General features: G+C 49.7%; 1 long non-coding RNA gene across 8 annotated transcripts in view; it reads left to right on the plus strand.

Moving 5' to 3' along the window:
- The window catches only part of LOC111182888 (uncharacterized), a 109443-nt gene that overhangs the window by 64991 nt on the left and 26211 nt on the right, over window positions 1-18241 (plus strand). For 6 of the 8 annotated variants that reach the window (XR_016389070.1, XR_016389074.1, XR_016389071.1 and 3 more), the window contains 2 exons: window positions 14267-14334; window positions 14604-14872. This is a non-coding gene — a long non-coding RNA (uncharacterized LOC111182888). The remainder of the gene's footprint in view (window positions 1-14266; window positions 14335-14603; window positions 14873-18241) is intronic. The other 2 variants (XR_016389075.1, XR_016389073.1) reach the window with 2 other exon arrangements.

An 18241-nucleotide genomic window follows, 5' to 3' on the forward strand; every position in this document is an offset into this window, starting at 1 on the left:
TTTCTAAAAGTCCTGGGTTCTGATATGGCGTTCGTATAAGGTAAATCTCTAGTTCCTTCTGCTCTTGGCTATGTGGAAGGTGGCCCTGGTCACCTGCAAAGCTGCTTATCTTGTGACCATGTCAGGTCGGCACTTTCTGCAGGAGGGCTTAAAGGGCTGATGGGTTTTTTCACTCACTGCAGCATCCCTTTAAACTGAGAGTTTGCGTTTGGTCATGAATTCTCAGATGCCCACACGTTGGGAACTTTGGCGTTTTCTCCAAGCATCTTTGGATAGCCAGAACCTTCTGGTTGAAAGGCCCAGTTGGTGTGAATGTCTGCACAAGAGGCCCAAGACATTTTCTCCGTGCAGGAGAGTGTGAATCCTACAGGCTCTGGGGTCTAGTTGATAACGCCTGTGCTAGGAGACCTGAGTTCTAGGTCTGGCTTTGCCTCCACCCTGGGCCTCCTTTTACTACAAAGCCGGGCACCCATATTCCATAGTTGGAGACTGACTGAGGGTAGATAACCAGAGAAGAGAAAGCGATGAGCAAATATCTAATTTATGCAATTTGCAAAGATGTAATTATGGCAAACATAGAAAAATGTATATAAACAAAGATGGTGTAGAGGGTTTTGTTTGGTTTTTTGTTTCTGTTTTTGTTTTTTTGGTATTCCTTTGTCATCTGTGCCCACCTCTAAATGAACACAAACTCTTCTGCAAGTATGTCTGCATTTCCTGCCCTGTAAGGAGATTCAGGAATTCAAAATACAGTTGCCAAACTAGCAAACTAATTTAAGATGATGTATGAGTTTGCTAGAACTGATATAACAAAAAGTACCACAGACTGAGTGGCTTACACAACAGAAACGTATTGGCTCCTACCTCTGGAGGCTAGAAGTCCAAGATTAAGGTGTTGGCAGGGTTGGTTCCCTCTGAGGCCTGTAAGAAGGGGTTTGTTCCAGACCTTTCTCTTAGCTTCTGATGGTTTGCTGGCAATATTTGGCATTCATTAGTGGGTAGAAGCACCAGCCTCATCTCTGCCTTCACTTTCATGGGACAGCCTCCTGGTGTGTGTGTCTGTGTTCACACTTCCCCTGTTTATTTATTTTAAATTAATTTTTATTTTATATTGGAGTATAGTTGATTTACCATGTTGTGTTAATCTCAGGTGTACAGCAAAAATTGCCCCTTTTTATAATGACACCAATACTGTTGGATTAGGGGCCCAACCTTATTTCAGTATGACCTCATCTGAACTAATTACATCTGCAACAACCTTATTTCCAAATAAGATCATATTCTGCAGGATTGAAGGTTAGGACTTCAACATATGAACTGGGGGGGGGGGGTTGGTAGGGGAATACAGTTTAACCCATAACAGATAACAAATGACCAAGCCTTACAACAGAACTATAGAGGGAACTTGGATTCAAAAACTTCCAAATTATTAATGTCACCTCAAGTCTTGAGATTAATCTGAGGCATCCAAGAAAATGTCCAATGGGTAGTTAGAACTTCGTGGGGGAAGGGCAGAGTTAACCCTTCCTGCGCTTCCTAAGACTTATGATTTTTGCCACACTGGTACGTGTACACTGCTACACGTACTGTTATTTTCTTGATATTTTTATACCCAGTTTCATAATTCACTTAAACACACTTTAAAAGGAAACCCTGTATCACTATCACAAATGGAGTCCAGGGTCACTGGGTGTAAATAGAAGATACAATGAAATCGTGAAAGATTTAGATTTTGTGGCTTTCCCAAGGCTCTGAGCCCGAGAAGTATTCTTTCTCTTTTTGTGTAGCTAGAATTGTAGAGGTGTTCAAGACTGGAAGCATCAATTGGAGATGTTCTTCCTGCTTTCATCAGGATGGAAAGAGATGGGACTTTCCTGGTGGCGCAGTGGTTAAGAATCCGCCTGCCAATGCAGGGGACACGGGTTTGATCCCTGGTCCGGGAAGATCCCACATGCCGTGGAGCAACTAAACCCGTGCGCCACAACTACTGAGCCCGCGTGCCACAACTACTGAAGCCCGTGCGCCTAGAGCCCGTGCTCTGCAACGAGAGAAGCCACCACAATGAGAAGCCTGCGCACCACAACGAAGAGCAGCCCCCGCTCGCTGCAACTAGAGAAAGCCCGTGCGCAGCAACAAAGACCCAGCGCAGCCAAAAATAAATAAATTTTTTTAAGAAAGGAAAAGTAAGGATGAAAAGAGACTAGAAAAAGGAAAAGCATTTCTGTGTGACTCAGTGTCATTTCATGTCGTGTTGGAGTGTGGCCAATTTATCCCAGGTGCCACTAGGTTATATATCGCCCCTATTTTGGGAGACACTGATCTAGTCCAATTGCCCCATCTCTTAGATGAGAAACTTAAGGCCTCTGAGAAATGAAGGCCCCTGACAGTCTTCAGATTCCATTGCTAATTAGTGGCTGAGCTGACTGTAGGCCGGTGATTCTCAACCAGGGACAGTTTTGCACCCACTCTTTGACAGTGGTCTGGAGACATTTCTGACTATCAAAACCGGGGGATGCTCCTGGCATCTAGTGGGTCGAGATCAGGGATGCTGCTAAACATCCTGTATTCTACGATGCCCAGGACCGCCTCCACTGCAAAGAACGGTCCAGCCCCAAGTGTCTCTAGGGCTGATGCTGAGAACCCTGCTCTCGATAAAGGCTTCTTGTCTCCTGGGCTCCTGTGGATCCCCTTGTTCTCTGCTGCTTTGTCTACGGGATTGCGAATGCTGTCTGTTTTCAGAACTGCTCAATAGCTATCACTCACACCAGCGAAACATTGGAAGACGTTATCTTCTCTAACTCATGAGGCTCCTAAGCCTCTTAGTGGCAGACATTACGGCCTCTGGTTTTCTCGACAATCCCTTGGCCTTGTAGTGGGAAAGTTTGCCCGTTATTCGTTGGAAATGGCCTGCACTCTGATGGTGGCAGAATTGTTCACCCCCAGATCTTCCTACATATAAGGCAGTAGAATAATCTTCATCTCCATCCTGAATGGAGGAGGTTTGGGGAAGTGGGATGTGTTAAGGAGAAACTCTGAAGGGTTTTTACATGAATCCGACAGCGTGAAAAGATGAGTCAGTGTGGACCATGCCTTCAAGGGGCAGCCACCCTAGCAGGGACGGTTAATACAGGGCCACAGGCTCTCAGAATACAGACAAGCCGGAAATTTACAAGAGCACGAGAGAGCTGTGTGGTCTCGGAACAGCTGAATGTATACCAGGTGTTCCGAGAAACCAGCGGTGCTGAAGTTTGTATTGACGCCTATGCCTACGTAAATAGAAATTCCACCCGCTTCTTAACGACATGTCGTAGGCGATAGGCCCACACGATCTCTTCCGTAATTCTGGACTTGACCCTTGAGCTCCGTGAGTTGATAAAACTTCGCCTGCTCATGTCCTGGTGTAAGGCATGGCTGGACGACCTGTGTGTGTGTGTGTGTGCGCGTTGTGTGCATCGTGCAGTTGGGCTGTGTCCAGTTTCTGCATCAGACTCCAGGCCCCGGGGTGGCCAGGCGTGTGTTTATTCTGCGCTCCTTTACACATATGCCCTCGTGTGCGCATTGCTGCCCTCTTAAAGGGCTGTGTAGCCCTGTGTTTGGGTGTCTGAGTCTTTTGGCAGAGGGGCTGGACTTCTTCCATTTTTCCCTCCGTCTCCTCCAGGCTTCCTCCTGGGTCCATCACGTTTGTCCATAGGCTAGTGGGTGTGTGGCCTGAGAGTCCCAGCAGGTCCCTGGTCTCCTTGGAAGCCTAGAATGTGATGACTGAGACTCACCATCGTCTTACCTCTGATCCTCGTTTAAGTAACTGTGTAAAATCACGCTCCACACACAGCCCAGGAGCTGGTGGTGTGAGACCGCATGTGGAGCCAGGCTGGGTCCCTGCACTGCCCGGTCCCGAGAGGGGCCTGTCGCCGTGGGATCAGGAAAGCCAAGTTAATCAACCCTCTGATCTGTCCGGCCCCGAGTCACAGCTCGAGGCTTTAAAATCAGCCAAGCCTGGAAAAGGAGGCGTCATATTATGAGGCTTTAGGAATTCCATTTAATATTTTAAAATGTCTGCACATTCCTTCCCGGTCTCGGTTAAATAACCTCTCTTCTGTTAGGGTTTTCTGATAAACCCAAAGAAACCTGCAGCCGTTGCCCACACATGCCTTCCACAAGTAAAATAATCATCCCTCCTGCTCGCGGCTTGCCTTTCTTCTGAAATGGCACCTCTCCACCCTGTCTCCCCGCAGCCCCCAGCCCGCTTCTCCTGTGTCCCCAGACATCCCAGGGAGACAGGAAGAGGAGGAACGATGGTCCCGATTTTGCCAGTGGAGATGATAAAGCAGCATAAATGCAGGGTCGGGGCCGGGCTGCCCCGGGACTCCCGCGAGGGCCTCTCGCTTGCTTTCCTGGCTTTGAGCTGAGCCACGCACCTCCCGACGGTCTCATTCGGACACTGCCTTTGCCAAGCGTTCTCACTTTCTCTCCTTGGCGATTTATTGATCACCTTCTGTCTGCCTGCCTGCAGGTGACTGTGGACTATGCACTTTCTACTGATGCTCAAAAAAGTGGTAAAAATGCCGGTGCCCAAGGTGGTACAGCTAAAAATTGTCAGAGTGGTAACTCACACCTGGAGAGGCCCAGTGTCTTCCTTTCCACTAAGCCAGGTGAACCGTCTGGCAAATGACCCTGCAGCCATTCCCTCCCCACCTGCCCAGATGCTCCCACCCGCCCCCAGGGCGGTGGGAGCCGTGTTCTCCCACAGTTACTCACTGCACGTACTGGGCATATCATGTATGTACATACATATAACACATATGATGTAATCTATAATGTACACATAGAATATGTAGTATACCCCCATGTAATATGTTATAATACGTATCACAAAATACGAGCATCAGTTCTTTTCAGTGTCATCTTTTCCCACTAGGTTTTCTACTCTGGTGAGTCTGGGACCTGCCCTTCCTGCTTGGCATTTCTGGCGCCTGCTCTAAAAGCACGAGCACACAGTAGGTGCTTTGTCAACATCGGAATTCCCTTGTGGTGTGCAGTGATTTTAGACAAGGTCTGTGCCCGCCTGTGTTTTGTGTTTTGTTGTTATAGGACTGCTGGGAGGCTTCGTGGTAGTTTTTCCTTAAGAAAACCCCTCCTTCCCTGCAGGGGTGTGTGGTGCCTGCTATCGGCGTCCAGCGTCCATCAGGCCGGCTGGTCACGCTGTGGTCCTGAGGAAGGGCTGGAGGGGGGCGGGGAGTGTGCATCCCTCCCAAACCTCACACCTCACGCTGGCTGCCCATCTGTCATCTGCCTGCCCTGGACACGGCAGGGACCTGGTGGGAGGCGCACTGCAGTGCTTGGCCCAGGCTTCCCGGGAGAGCTCATTCCCTGATGGGGACAGGCTTCTGTGCATCAAACAGAGGGGCGAGAGCCTTCAGTACCCAGAATGAGCTGTCACACTGTGTCCCCGGGGCCCACCTGGGCCTTGGAGGGACTTAAGTGGCTCCCCGAGAAGCAGGGCACTGGGTGGCCCGGCATCCACGCTCCCACCAGCCAGGGCAGGTCCAACTTTGTTTGTACTTAACTACCAGGGTCCTGCATCTGAGTTCGTTAGGGAGGAGGGGAGGCATTTAAACTATCATATATAACATTCATTACGCTCCGGACACTGTCATAAGTGCTTTACCAAAATGCTAATTTATTTAACCCTCCAAACAGCTTTATAGGGAGGTGCTATTTTTTTTTTTTGCGGTACGCGGGCCTCTCACTGTTGTGGCCTCTCCCGTTGCGGAGCACAGGCTCCGGATGCGCAGGCTCAGCGGCCATGGCCCACGGGCCCAGCCGCTCCGCGGCATGTGGGATCCTCCCGGACCGGGGCACGAACCCGTGTCCCCCGCATCGGCAGGTGGACTCCCAACCACTGCGCCACCAGGGAAGCCCTGGGAGGTGCTATTTTTATACCAGTTGTTGACAGATGAGGAAACCGAGGCACAGAAAAGCCCAAGGCTTGTACTACGTGGCAGAGGTGGGATTCACACTCATATGATCCCACCTGATTCTGAGTGCTGCCACTTTAAGAAAGAACTTGGAGAACCATTAAGGGTTTAGTCCCCATTTCCCTCTAACTCCTCTAAGTTCTCTGGAATAGCAACAGAGGAAGCTGATGGCTGGGCATTGGGAGAGGGGGTAAGACAGAAGAAGGGCCGTGTCAGGTCCTGTGACCACTTCCCTCCTGGCCAGCCCGGACACCAACCCTGGCAGGTGGGAGCTTCTTTGTCCCCCGGCCTCGAGGTACAGCTATTAAGTGGGGATTTGCCCATCCATAAATCAAGGCACCTGAAAAGTGAAACCGGGAACCGGCTCTTTCCCCGTGTTTTGATTAAAACAAACAACATCGTGAAATGTCAACCTGTTTGGAAAGTTTGCGGCATGGAAAGACGATTGCCCAGATGGCTTTTTAAAAGTATGAGAATTTGCCTGGCTGAACATTTTTTAATTAAGACCCTGAGTTAATGTTAATAACTATTCATAGCTCAGTGAGCTGGACTTGGGGTGGGTTGAGGGAACATTTGGTATCTCTGGCAGAGGCGGAATGTTGACCTGGCTGGCAAGGGGGCTGTCGGCCGCTTTTGCAAACCTAAGGGACCTCGGAGCCCATTTAGGCCAGTTTGTAGTCAGAGTGTGGCCTTAGGGAGCATCATCGGGGCTTTTCCTGTTAGCATAAGTGTTACTGCTGCCGCCCAGGTGGTCTCTGGGGCTGAGGTCTCCCCAGATGTGTTCCGCCCCAATCTGGTGAGCGGTCGTCTCAAGGGAATTCTTTGAAAAAAATGTTGCTTGGGGTCACACGTTTAAATTTACCTCCCTGACTTTCTGTGACCTCATTTTTCCTTAAAATATCATGGGAAAAGTGTTTTTGAGTTGAGCATTTTATTTTCCGTTCTAACATGGTGAAACTGACACAGGGGGGCCCAGGCTGGGCTGGAGGGTGGGTGACCCGGGCCTCGCGCACCTTCGCGGGTCAGCCCTCAGCAGGCTGGGGGTGGCACTGGACCACAGCAGCATCTTAATCCCTGTCCAGTGATACCGCACCTCCGTGTCGCTGGTGGGTACACGCCGTATTCAGAGGGTGTCCGTCGAGGCAAAGATGAGATTTTAAAAGAGAAAGCTTGTAACACTTTTTTTTTCTTTTAAAGCATGGTAGATTGGGCTCTGTTTTAGGCTCATGTCAAAAACTCTGCTCAGGGAAGACCCAGGAGAGAGCTCAAAGTAGGACCAATGTTAGCAGCTCCAGAATGAGGTGGATTGGGAAAGACGGCAGCTCGGAGAGCTACCCAAAGCAGCAAGTCCAGCTCGTCTGGCTTAGCAATCCTGGGAGAGCTTTGCCGTTGCTGAGATCAGCCACCTACATTTATGGAGTACCACGGGCCAGAGCACGTGGCTGCTATGATGAAGGATTTGTACGCTGTACTAGGCGCTTAGGAATCCAAACAGGTGAGGCATATTGCCCACCCAAAGGAATTTAAGGTCTCCCTGGGGAGAGAAGATAGATAACCTGTCCCCTCCAGGATCTTGTGTTTAGCACAAACGTAGGGGTACCGGCAGTAGTCCTGTGGCTCAAGTGTGAGCCGTCACTGACAACTGGCAAGCCAGGTGGGATTTGGGCCGGGCTTAAAGGGAAGGTGTTGGGGAGAGGCAGGGCAAGGGAGGTGTTGCAGATTGTGGGGAGCAAATATTGGCTGAGAGGCCTGCAAAGCAGTCCTACAGCAAGGCTGGAGAGAGAAGAGGATGGATTTGCGTGCGCATGGCCTCTGGTTTCAGGCAGTAGGCAGCCACCGACAACTGCTGGGCAGAGTCTGGCTGAGTTAACTGATACTTTAGGATGATAAGCCGGAGAGCTTTATAGAGTGGACTGGAACAGGCAAGTCTGAAGTTGAGGAGCCTGTGTTGGGGGTTATTGCAACAGTGGAAGGAGGCAGAGTAACAAGGTTGCACTCAGCCTCACCCCTGGAGCCAGAGGAGCTTGGTGCAAATATTGACCCAGCTACTCATAGCCACCTGACCTTGGGCAAGTGTTAAATCTTCCTGTACGTCAATTACCTTATCTTTTACATAGGGACATTCTAATATTCATTCATTCCTTCAGCCAACAGCCGGCTGTACCATACAATGTGTGCTGATCATACAATGGAGAACAAAACAGACACGCTCTCTGCCCTCGGGGATCTAGTAGGCAGAGACACAAGCCAAAATGAAATAAACAAATACGGTCATTTCAGATGAGGTTAAGTGCTGTGAAGGACACAGCCGAGTTGCACTGCTTGGGTGGCCCAAGTAATAGAGCCGGCGCAGAGGGCCTCTCGGAGAATGTGCCGTCTGAGCAGCAGAGACTTTGGAAGTTAAGGGAAGTGGTTCCACTAAGGAAACAGCAAGTGCAAAGGTCCCGAGGCACAGAAGAGCTTGGAGCTTCCCAGCGCAGAAATAGAGCCAGTGTGTGGAAGGATAGTAGACAAGGTGAGCAGTGATACCAGAAGAGGAATTAAGTAAAATGTTTACTGGGACACAGTAAACAAAAAATGACATTCTTATTAGGGGAACATTACGGACCTGAGGTTATTGAGGGCCCAAGCTGTTATCATGGCCATGGGGATATAACAGAAGACAGACCATGACCAACATTAGCAGAAGAACCAACTGGAGGTAGAGTGATGCTCGGTGTTAGGGGGAGGGCTGCCCATCTGCGTGATGGAGAGAGTGAAGCTAAATTCAACAAAGTGGGGAGCTTCCAAGGGGAGCCTGGTTGAGGCAGTAGAAGAGGTACCACTTGGATGTGGCGAATTTGAGATGATTTGGCAATCGGCGATCACCCTGCCCTGCAGGCAGCTGGCACACCGGGGCTTAGGATAAAGGTTAGGGCCAGGGTTTTGGGAAGTCTTTCATCAAGGATGAGGGGAAAGGGTGGAAATTCAGCCAGCTGAGGACTGAGCCTCAGGGCTCCCCTCTGTGCTGCACCAGGAGGCAGAAGAGGATCCAGGGAAGAGACGGGGAAGGCGATCTTGTGAGACTTGGGTGCCCGAACAGGGTCCACGAGGATCCCAGTCCCCAGGCTCACATACCCTCTCGTCCACGCTCCTGGGGGGGCAGCAGGCCCCTTATCTCCCCCATGGCCCCTGCAAGCTGTGTCATGGAGCCTGGCCTCTGTTTACAGCCTGGAGTTGGGTAACAGGCTCCAAGAAGTGGTAGGTCCCGAACTAAAACGTGAATGCCATCAGAGAGCCCTCTGTCCGTAACAACGCAGGTATTTGGAAAATGCCACGAAGCAGGTCTGCTCAGCCCTGCGGCTGCAGCCTGTCAGCAGGGCGAGGATTCTTGGTCAAGTACACAGTTCAAGCCAGTACTGACCATATCCTTCAGTGGAAAGCACTGCTCTCCTATCAGTGAAATCTCAGGCTGCCCCTGAGATTACCCCGCGGCCCTTGCCGTCTGGGTGTGTCCGACTTCTGGTCTTACCCTGACCGTGCAGGAGGTCCCAAGGGAGCCCTTGCCAGGTTGCACCTCAAACCCCAACTCTGAGTCAAGCTGACAGCCATTGATCCCCGATTTCCAAGCTGTTTCTGATTTCACAGGCCATCCTGCAACTTCTATTTTGACTGTTTTTAAAAATTGCATCTATAGTTTTATTTCTAGTTCAAGACGATGAATATCCCTTGCATTTTTATTATCTATTGAATACCATGGCTTTTTTTGTTTTGTTTTGTTTTGCGGTACGCGGGCCTCTCACTGTTGTGGCCTCTCCCATTGTGGAGCGCAGGCTCCGGACGCGCAGGCTCAGCGGCCATGGATCACGGGCCCAGCCGCTCCGTGGCATGTGGGATCTTCCCGGACCAGGGCACGAACCCACGTCCCCCGCATCGGCAGGCGGACTCTCAACCACTGCGCCACCAGGGAAGCCCGGCATTTTGTTTTTCTTTACCAAACAATGCCTGTTCATTTTAGACGTGCAAAAATGAGAACACAGATCACCCATCAACTTACTTACCCCTAGATGACAGCTGTTAACTTTTGCTTTTTCTTCCCGGTTTGTTTTTATAACCTATGCAATTCTGTAATGTTTTTACAATAATAATAATAGCTAGCATTTATTTATTACTTACTACGGGCCAGGAAATGTGCTGTGCAGTTGAACACATGGTTTAATTTAGCACCAATGAGCAGCCTGTGAAATGGAGACCAGTGTAGTTCTATTTTATATCCTCAAAGAGAAATAACATAATGGTGGTGGCTAAGAGGCTTACTAGGGGCGGCAGGCAGAGAAAGGCCTTTGTGCCCTTCTACAGCAAGAAAAAAAATTTTTTTGGCTCTTAATAAATGTTTATTGTTAAACTGCAGCATACAGAGCACTTCAATACTGTGTCCCTGGAAAATATGTTTCCAAGAGGGGGTGTACAGCAGTATAAAGTATGTACTAGATAAGAAAAAATATATACAATAGCAGTAGGCAAGTGCTCACTTTAATCACAATTCTAAATTACTTATTTTCATATTAACATAGATATTTCATAAACCAAGAAAAACTGAGCTAAGTATTATGTATTTTTTAATGGTTAACACGAGTCAAAGAATTTTTATTTAAAAGAGATCAGGAGCTGGTAATTAAAATAAATAAATAAACCTTAATCCTGACCTGGAGACAAATCCCGGTAAAGATCCAGGTTCATTTTTCTTATTGATCGCACCCTCCAATTCGTTGTGTGAATTTGCCAGATTAGATGGTATAATTATCTTTTTTTTTTTTGCGGTACGCGGGCCTCTCACTGCCGTGGCCTCTCCCGTTGCGGAGCACAGGCTCCGGACGCACAGGCTCAGCAGCCATGGCTCACGGGCCCAGCCGCTCCACGGCATGTGGGATCCTCCCGGACCGGGGCACGAACCCGCAGTCCCCTGCATCGGCAGGCGGACTCCGAACCACTGCGCCACCAGGGAAGCCCGGTATAGTTATCTTTTATAGGCCTGGGTGGGACGATGCTCAGTGTTTACGCTGCAGGGGGGCGTGGTCAGTGGGAGCAGTCAACAAAGGGTCTCAGCAAAGACTGCGAGGTCGGGAGATTGGAAGGAAGTAGGCAGATTCAGGGCTGAATTAAGAATTTTGTGACCTTAGGCACTTTTATCTTTGGGAGCCCCTTTCCTGGTAAAAATCAATCAATCAATCAATAAATCAATAATGGTATTTTACGCCTCCATAAAAGGATGAATATAATCCAGGCTGGATTCATTGTTACATAGGCATTAACCTTATTGTCAAATTATTCCTTTTAATTTTAAAAGAAATTGGAACATTTTCGCGGGCCCCTAAATTATCATTGAGTCCTGGGCAGGTGTGCCCAGTGGGTGTGTCGGCCTTAGGTAGGTCCCTAGAAAGGGGACCTGGCAGCTTGGTGTCCTGACAGCTACTTGGCCTGTTTTGTAGAAGTCCCTCGCCTGTGATTTTGGACCCACTCAGAAGGTTCAAGAGTTCCCCCCAAACTGCATCCCTTTTTGGCCAGAGGCGGGGCTCTCGCTTACGACGTGTTGAAATCCTGTCTTCCAGCCCATTTATTCTTGTTTCCCCACCCTGGTCTTCTCTGGAAGCAGTCTGCTGTGGGACGGGACATGTTTCAGGCTAATGTTTTCTTGGGGCCTCACCAGCCGGGCCTTTTGTTCCTCAGTCCAAGTTATCCAGGAGGACCTGCCCCTTCCATCTTGGTTGGAGGTGGTTGGACCGAGAACCACTAGGTGATGTTTGGCTCGCAGCATCCGCGAGATGTCAGGAAGGAACCTGTCAGGGTCGGGGGGTGCAGGGGGAAGGCAGGGACCGTGGGGGGGCAGGCTGTGGGTAGCCTGTGGCAGTCTCTGGCCTTCCTTGGAGGTTTGGTGTCGGGCGTGGCACGCTGCTGTTGGCCTGTTTCCAAGGGAGGCCCATCTGCTCCCCGTCCTGCTGTTGCCCTGAAGATGCAAAGGCAGCGGGGAGGTATGTGTGCAACCTCGGCAGATGTGGAAGCCAGTGTGCTGTGGGCAGAGAGAGGAAGCATCCGTGCTGCTCTATCCAGCCTCCCGAGAGGCCCTGCATCTTGTCTGCCCTGGATGGCCATGCCAAGGAGAAAAGCAAAGGGAAAAGAGACCCCTGCTTGTTTTAAAGAGCAGAGCAAACACAAACCACTCTGTTCAAAGCGGTGGTTCTTAGGAATGTATTTCAGGCTAGAGGTTGGATTGCCTAGAACTGGATTATAGGAGAGGGGGAGGGGCCGCTCTCTCTTGGGACACAAGTAATGTCTCCCTCACCCTCCTACACTGCAGGAGTCAGCTGGGCAGGTCCAGAAACCAGCTGGCGAAGAGGGGAAAGCGCTAGCGGAAGAGTGGGGAGGAGTCAGCTTGCATGAGGTTTCTGGGGAGTCGGATAAGGAGGTGTTTGAGGGGATCCCTTCTAAGCTCTCGCTTCTGTGGACCACCAGCGTTGGGTTCACCCAGGAGCTTGTCAGAAATGCAGAATCTCCGCCCGCCACATCAGACCTACTGAATCTCCAGGTGGTCAGATGGTCCTCAAACTTTGCTGCATATTAGACTTTCCCTGGGAACTTAAAAAAAACTTTAAAAAAAAAAAACCCAGTGCCCGGACCTTAATCAAGACCAATCAGAACCACTGAGGGCGGGACCCAGGCTTCCCCTTGGGCAGCAGGAATGGCGATTTCAGTGAGTAGCCAAGTCTGGGGACCCTCCCTCCCCTCCCCATCTCATTCCCCCACCATAAGATTTAAAGAAGACCCCCTCGAGTGTCCCACTATCTCCCCTCCAATGTCTGCTGCTAAATTGGCTGGATTGAGACGTCATGGGGGCAGGGTGAGTTTAGATTCACTTGCGTTAAATTTCTCGTCTCCCTTGGAAGGCTGATTGTGGAATCCAGTCACCTAGGCTTGAGCTTGAATGAGTTTATCGGATGCTTTCCACCCAATAAGCTGAACATGGGTTGGGCAGGTGGGTGGCTTTGCATAAAATAGTAACAGGAATGGGAATCCATTCTGGGTGCTGGGGTTGGAGTTGGAGAGCACATTGCTGTTTTGCTCGCTTCTTTTCAATGAGTTTTCTAGCATTTGCGAGTTGTCTGGTTAGATCCCAAGAGCTGCACGGTTCATCGGAGCTAAAACTGTCAAGTTCTTTTCTCCATGGTCAAGAGGCCTATACTGCATTTGAGGTTGGCTGTGGTTGAGGAAGCCAGCCCAGCGAACATGTCCCCAGGATTGGGGGGAGGGGGTCCTGGAGCGCACCGGGATCCTGATCCAGCGGCTGCAGCCCAGCTCCATCCTCGGAAACTCTAGAAACCTAGGGAGTGATCCAAGCCCCACGATGATGTGTGTGCGTCCAGCGAAGGAACAAAACGCCACCCAAACAATCCTTTCTCTTGTGAGTGAAGGTTACAGGTTTTCTGTTTCAAACCTGATGGTGTTGTTTTCCTCCTTTTGCTTTCTTCTCTCTGTTTTCACTTGCCAACCTAAGGGTCTAGAGTGATTTCTTTGAGCCTTATGATGGCGAAGCTTAGAATGAGGCTATTATCTTTAAACACCTTTTGAAATACTACTCTTCCTGGTGTCTGAATTAGGTTGAACAGAGGTCGGATTTAAAGATTAAATATCTATTCTTTTGCGGCAACAGTGACTATGCTGATAACTGTGCGTGTTTGCTCAGGAATTCTACGGGTGGTGTGGAATAGCCTTGTTCTCTAGAAACCCGCAAAGGAGTAAAATTAATAAAAGCATAGCTAATATTTATTGAGTGCACAGAGCTAGGTGTTCCTCATGTGTTATCTCATTCAGTGAATTCAAACATATCATAAGGTCAGAGTATATAAAAATTCAGAAATGCTGTCATAGAAACCTTTGAGCAAAAGTCTCCCCAACTCAGGACTGTGGCAATAGATTAATTTTGTAGTAAAGGTCCATTGTGAATTTAAATTTTGTTAAAACTTTAAAACAATGACTATCCAGTGTCATACCCATTCATGTCTTAGTTTATTCTAGATCTAGTTTATTATGGTGATAACCTATATTTCTTTGAAAGTATTCTTCAGTTCGCCATGTACACGATGGATAGGAAATGGATTTCTCCGTTTATTCTGAATTAATGGTAGTTTTATTCTATATTGAAGAATAAACAGCTATAAACTCCTGTGTCCCTGGGAGGCTGTCTGGCATTCGTTTTAAGCTTGAAGATGAGTTTCGTTATCTGGTTTCCTGTTGTAAATCTCCCTCTCTTTTTGCAGGTGAAATCAGAGGTTCGTGACTGACCTGAGTAGGTGCTTTGAACCGAGAAAGAAGGACAAGATAAAAGGTGAGCTGCACATAGTAATCAGGGCACAGCCCTGCTGCTCTTCTTGCTTTGGGGGTTCTGCTCCTTCCACGCCATACCTGGCTGCCCCGATATCCCTACGCACCTGCGTGCCAGCCTGGAGTGCAACTGGCAGGCCGGAGCCTTGCACTGGCCATCAGAGAGGGTCCAGAGACACAGGCTGGTAAATTTTAACAGTCATCATGATAAATTCAGGCCAGGCTGTACTCTCACAGCTTCTACTTAGATGAACTCATTCTTACCTCTCACAGCCCAAGCCAGTCAGTCATGTTACGCCCAACCTACAGAGGAGGAAACCGAGGTCCAGTCACTCCCCCGGGACTGCACAGTTAATTAGCGAGGGAGCCAGGATTCAAAGCCAGAGCTGGCACCGGCACTGTGATCTCTTTCCATTCCGAGTGACAGTGAATCGTCCCAGTCGCCGGCGCACCATGCATCAGTGTTCCTGCCGCCTGCTCTTTAGACGCGTCGGTCCGAGGCGGGACACAGATGTCTTGCATTTTGCGGGGAGAACCATCAGGTAGGTGACTCCAAGGCTGCAGGTCTAGGAGACAAGGGGGCGTATGATCTCTCCTGCTGCCCTTCAGGAGCAGAGACTGGCTGCAGGATTCAAGGGGATCGCAGGGCTTCTGGAATGCTGCTGACTGCAGTCTGGCCCTAATAAAGCAGGATGTGGGGCAAGGGGCCACTCCCTGGGTGCGAGGCCTGGGTTACCTATAGCTCTCTAGACCCCATCATCCACAGAAGTCGCAGTTCCGGCTGTAAGTCCCAGGCACACGTACACGTCAGTCCTGCCAAGGTAGCTGGAAGCTCGGAACGTGGGCATGTTTGACTGGAGGCAGCAGATGGTCTAATAAAGGGCGTGCTGTGCTATGCAAAGCAGGGCTTTGGAACTGGGAGATTATGGTGCAAATTCGCCACTCTTGGTCTAGCATCAAGGTAAACAGCATGGACCCAGAAGTCCTGGGTTCAAATCTTACTTCCGCTGCTTTCTCACTTTGTGACCACAGGCTGGCGACCTTCACTTCTCCAAACCTCAGTTTCCACATCTGTAAAATGGGGATAATAAGGATTATCCCCGCCACGGTGTGATGTGAAATGAGAGAATACACCGAGTTAGGTGCCTGGCACCGTGCCTGGGACATGTGAAGCCTACAATCAATGTCAGGGTTGTTGTTGTTGTTTTTCTTACTTGATCTTGGACATGATCTTGGGTAAATCACTAAGCCTCGGTTTCCTCATCTGTAGGCTGGTGATGCTAACGCCTTATCCTTAGGGGAGGTCGTGAGTTAAATGAGATAACACAAAAAAGCGTAGATCACAATATGCACCCTGTCTAGTAGTTCTCTTGCTCATTTATCATTATCTACATGGATCAGTCAGAAGGAAGGCAGCCACTGAGTGATACTAATCCCTCCATCCACTAGAATACCGAGTCCCAACAATTGCTCTACAGCGATTTTTCAATTTTTTAAAAAAAATTTTATTAGAGTATAGTTGCTTTGCAATGTTGTGTTAGTTTCAGGTGTACAGTAAAGTGAATCAGTTATACATGCGCACATATCCACTCTTTTTTTAGATTCTTTTCCCATACAGGCCATTACAGAGTACTGGGTAGCGTTCCCCGGGCTATAATTAGTAGGTCATTATTAGTTATCTATTTTAGATATAGTAGTGTGTATATGTCAATCCCAATCTCCCAATTTATCCCTCCCCTGGTAACCGTAAGTTTGTTTTCTACATCTGTGACTCTACTTCTGTTTCGTAAATCAGTTCATTTGTACCCTTTTTTTAGATTCCGCATATAAACGATACCATACGATATTTGTCTTTCTGTGTGTGCCTCACTTCACTCAGTATGACAATCTCTAGGTCCATCCATGTTGCTGCAGCCCCGATTTTCCAGTCTGAACCTTCTCTCTTCCCAGACGCCCGCTGCTGCTCTTGACTTTGGTAGCACAAGCTGGGATACACCCTAGGGGCTCCAGGCTTTCTTTTCCAAAGTAATTCTATTTGTTTTCCCTAAGCCTCTTTCTTAAACCCAGGATTCATCATGTCGCTTTCTGACTGAAAACAAACAGACAAACGAAAAACCTTCCATGGATTTCTATTGATCATCTCAGCAAACAGATCTCATTGGGCACCTAATCTTATCGCCCACCACTCGAATTTGAAGCCTTTCAGCTGAGCCCACCTGCTTTGGATCCTACCCCCCAAGACTGGATTATTCCTGCACCCCGCCTCTGTGCTCTCCCCACACCCTCTCCCTGTGTCCCCATCTGTGTGCTTCACCTCCTCCAAACCCCACACCCACAGGGCCCTGCCGCACCGGCGGCCCCTACACCCGGCACATCACCTTACTTTCAGGACTTCACCTGCCGTCTTGTGTGCCTCCCCAGCTGGTGCCTTGAGAGTGGGTGGAGGCGGGGTGGGGCTTGTTTTCTGTTACTGGGGTGTTTTGTTTATCCCACCCCTTTTTCACTGCTCATTCTAGGACCTGCACAGACTGGGTGCTCGGACGATGATGGTGTGGGTTACCTGGTGGGAGGATGGGCCTGGAAAGGAGAGTCAGTTGCTTAAATGAGGCTTTAGCTGCTGTGTGGCTTTGGCAGGCTGTGTGTGAGCCATGGGGTGGGGGCAGGGGGTTAATGAGTGACTCCAGGGGGATTTCCAGGCAAATTGTGGGCACTGCCTTTCTGAGAACAGCCTCTCTGCTTTAGCCCGCCCTCTCCCCTCCCTCCCTGGACGACCCCCCCCCCCACCTGAATGCCAGTTCATTCCATAACAGGCACAGTCCCTATTCCCATTGGGATGGCAGTGATGCCCTCATTCATTCTTTCATTTGTTCATTCATTCGTTCTTTCATTCATTCATCTAACAGATCGTTCTGGGGTGCCTGCTCTGGGGCAGGACTGTTCTAGGCAGAGAACATGATCCTGTTCTCATGGAGCTTGCTTTCCAGTGCGGGGTGGGGGGGGAGGGGACTGGGGGGGGTTGGGGGCAGGTAGATAATACGCAGAATGGTAAATAATTAACTTATCTAGTACATAATAGCAGAATAGTAAATAATTAACTTATCTAGTACATAATAGCATTGTGGAAAAGAAAATAGAAGCAGGAGCTGTTCAGATGTGCTGGGTGGGGAGTAGAGGGCAGGTTGCAGCCTTGAATAAGTCGGACGAGAAGGTGACATCTGAGCACGGCCTTCAAGGAGGTGAGGTCTCTGCCAGCAACAGCTCCATCAAGGCCGAGGCAGGAGCGTACCTGGTGTCTTTGAGGACAGAAGCGCAGTTGGGGTTGGAACTAAGTCGGGGAGCTCAGTGCCTGGGGATGAGGCAGAGGCCAAGGAGAGCCTTGGGGCCGTCAGGCTTTCCCTCCGAGGGCCCTGGGAGCCATGGCAGGATTTGGAGCGAAGCCGTGCCGGCAGCCCACTTCCTAGGGGCTTGTATGGAAGCCGAGAGGCCGGGGCAGCTGAGGGATGAGGGTGCAAGCAAAAGGGACATTGAAGGTGCCTTTTCTCTCCTCTTCGCTCACATACAGGTGACAATAGAATGATGTTTAAGGTGGGGATGAGCTGAAACTCCCACTGCCGCTTCCCAGGGGCTGAGTCTCAACAGCTGTGCCTGCCTTACTCAGCAGAGGCTCTTGCACTGGGGTTGGGGCTTAGCGCAAGGATCCCATCTCCCCTCATCCCTGCCAGTGGAGCCACCCGGGGCCACACGGGCAGGCTGCAGACTCGGCAGCAAAGAATAGTAGTGACAGAGGAAAAAATAAATGAAATAGGGAAAAAATTACAGGAGGAGAGAGACCAGCTACCCCTGTTTCCCCATGCTTGTTGTGTCGGGGCGGTGAGGGGTGCAGGCTGCTCTCAGAGGACCCCTGGCGGTGG

The sequence above is a fragment of the Delphinapterus leucas genome, chromosome 19 (assembly GCF_059928025.1).
Source record: "Delphinapterus leucas isolate spDelLeu-1000000601 "Yukka" chromosome 19, BTC_Dleu_Yukka2, whole genome shotgun sequence".
NCBI lineage: Eukaryota > Metazoa > Chordata > Mammalia > Artiodactyla > Monodontidae > Delphinapterus > Delphinapterus leucas.